Source organism: Octodon degus, unplaced genomic scaffold (assembly GCF_000260255.1).
Source record: "Octodon degus isolate 3935 unplaced genomic scaffold, OctDeg1.0 scaffold00031, whole genome shotgun sequence".
Lineage (NCBI taxonomy): Eukaryota > Metazoa > Chordata > Mammalia > Rodentia > Octodontidae > Octodon > Octodon degus.
Window position 1 is genome coordinate 16,547,052 of NW_004524607.1, and position 2,837 is coordinate 16,549,888.

At 43.0% G+C, this 2,837-nt stretch overlaps 1 protein-coding gene across 1 annotated transcript in view; it reads left to right on the plus strand.

The window, feature by feature from the left end:
* The window catches only part of Cyth3 (cytohesin 3), a gene marked incomplete at its 3' end in the record, with an annotated part of 144,475 nt that overhangs the window by 120,818 nt on the left and 20,820 nt on the right, over positions 1 to 2,837 (plus strand). The gene's annotated exons all lie outside the window — the stretch shown is intronic.

Genomic DNA, 2,837 nt, shown 5'->3' on the forward strand with positions numbered 1-2,837 from the left:
CAGGGACTGCAGCAGGGTTGGGTCAGTACTTCACATGGGAATGAGTAGCTTCTTCTCTTCTGATCATCTAACCCAGGTATGGCCCTGGGGATGTGGAGCTGTTTTAGTGTGTTGACAGAAGTCAACATGGATCACCTGGTAGTGAATCTTTCATCACCATGGTCAACTATGAGCCAGCTCTGCCCAAAGACCATTCACCCAGGAGCATGCAGAAGGCCCTGGTGCTCAGAATCTTAAGTGACTTGCCCTATCAAGAGTGTTACATTGAGTCACCCAACCCCAGGTTTTCTTGTGACAGTATTAACCCTAAGGGTGTCTGCCATCCTGCTGTGTACCTGGCCTCCACCAAGGTCTGCAGACTCAGACCCCTCCCACTACAGGATAGTGGGGCTCAGTCATGCTCATCACCTGCCCCACTGAAGGGCTGCACTCAGTCTTGAGTTGTCAGTCCCAGCTCTGGCCAAAGACAAAGTTTCCTATGGAGACACAGGACGGCCCACAGTTCTGAGGACCCTAGGCGGGAGATGGCAGTTCCACAGCCCCTAGCTGTCTTGCTGGGCCCTGGTTATTTTTTGAGGTTTATTTAGAGTGACCCTGAACCCACATAAGCCTCCACATCCCTGGGGTCCTGACACACTTTCTAGTAGTTTAACATGGACTTCACCAATGGACTCAGAGTAAGAGCTGTTTTTAGGTGAAGCAGCATTTAATGCTTCATATAATGCAGTGCCTATTTTCAAGGTTAGAAATGCAGATATCTACACTGATATGCTTTGCTGAGAAGTCTATTATAGACCAGAAACTACAAGTCATGATTTCTCATTTTTTTCCTCTGAAAACATTTCTATTACTTAAATATAGTTAATATGTAAATAATGTACATATATTGATTTCTGGAGTATTTTGTTTTTCAATGTATATACCCTCTACCACTTGCATGAATATTCTGTTGATATCAAAATATCTACTGATATTTTGTTGCAAAGTGAACAGTATAACTGAAGGGTTTTTGGCTGTTAAAATTGCAAATATTGTCTTCACTAAATAAAAATCTCATGTATTGTTAAAAGAAAGTTGTCTAAGACTTGCTTATTTAGCGTGTTCTCTTGCTTGCTTGCTCTCTCCTCTCTCCTTGCTTTCCTCTTTCCTCTTTCCCTCCTTCCTCCTCTCTCCTCTCTCCTCTCTCCTTTCTCTCCTTTCCACTCTCACCTGTCTGTCTGTGTCTGTCTCTCTCTCTGTCTCTCTCCTCTGTCTCCTCTCCTCTCTCTTTTTCTGTCTCTCTGTCTTGTCTCTCTCTCTCTCTCTCTCTCTCTCTCTCTCTGTCTCTCCCCTCCCATCCTCCCTCCCCTCTTCCTCCCACCTTCCTCCAACCCTCCCTCCCCTTTCCCTCCCTCCCCTCTCCCTCCCTTCTTCTTTCCCTTCCTTTCTTCTCCTCTCCTCCCCCTCCTCCTCCTCCTCCCTCTCTCTCTCTCCAAATTAGTTTCTAGTATCAGACATAGAAAACAGACTACCCTGAAAGTTGAGAGCTTATGAATTTGCACTGTCAGTTTGTACTTGTAATAATTGCATGGTTTTCCAGTTGGTCTTGCACCATAAGATGTCTAACTTGGAGGAACATTATGTGAAAAATGAGTAATAAACCTGAATCTATAAACAGCATTTGAGATGTTCTATTCCAGGGCATTCTTTTCAATGTGATATTTGTTTTAAAAAAAATTATTTGGCACAGGGTCTCACTATATATCTTGAACTTGTGGTGATCCTCCTGTTTTCAGCCTCCCCGGCGCTGGAATTACAGGTGTGTGCCACCATGCCTGGTCTCAATGGCTGTCTCAGCACACCTCAGGGCGGAGCCGGTGTAGCATGTGGTGCTGGGGATTGAACCCTGGTCCCTGCACTTGCCTAAGCAGGCGCTTAGTCCAATGAGCTATCTCTTCAATGTGATTTATATAAATTGTATTTTACAATGGTCAGGAGTTAGAGAAAGTGTTCATCCTTTTGAAATAATAATTAGGAAAAGGTAAAAACAAAAATTTATGGTAAAGCCTGTATAGTATTTACTGAAGAAGTATCACAACCACATAGATTTGATCACATTCAATGTTTAAAATTTAAGCTGATTTGAGATGGCTTCTGTAGAACAAGTTGAGTCTGAAAGACAAGAAGCAACAGGCATCATTTGAAGGTGGAGGCCACCTATGAAGCCAGACCCACCTTTCTATACCCTGTCCGCAGGTCCTCTTGGTTTTAGAGAGTCATTCCCCTTGAAACTGTCACTGCCTTCCTGAATGGCAGTAGAGGAACCCACTGATTTCTGGCAGCTTCAGAGAACTATGGCCTTCCCATCAGGGAGGCGCCCTCTGCTGGACCAATAGCAGCTGCCTAGCCTGCAAATCAACTATGGCTAATCCTCAATCCTTAGATCCTGTTTTCACTCTGAGTTTAGTTGCTTAGACTTAGTGCCTGTCTTTAGCATTAGCAAATGCTCATTTTCTATAGGTTTAACTTAATTGTTGAATAGGAGGAAAGGGTTAGAATAGTCTTGAGTTTTTTTAAAAAAATTCTTTTGAAGATTGATTGATTGATTGATTGATTGATTGATTTTTGCGGTACCAGGGATTGAACTCAGGACCTTGTGCTTGCCAGGCAGGAACTTATGTGGCTGAGCTATCTCCCTAGCCCAGTTTTTATTATTATTTTATTTTTTAATCCTTTAAAATCCTTTTTAATCCTTTAAAACTGTTCCCTTGAACAGTTTCCCTTTTCTTTCTCTAGCAGCTTTGAATATTCCCACTAAAATTGTCCCTTTCCTCTGCAATAGGCTCACTTGTCTGGTT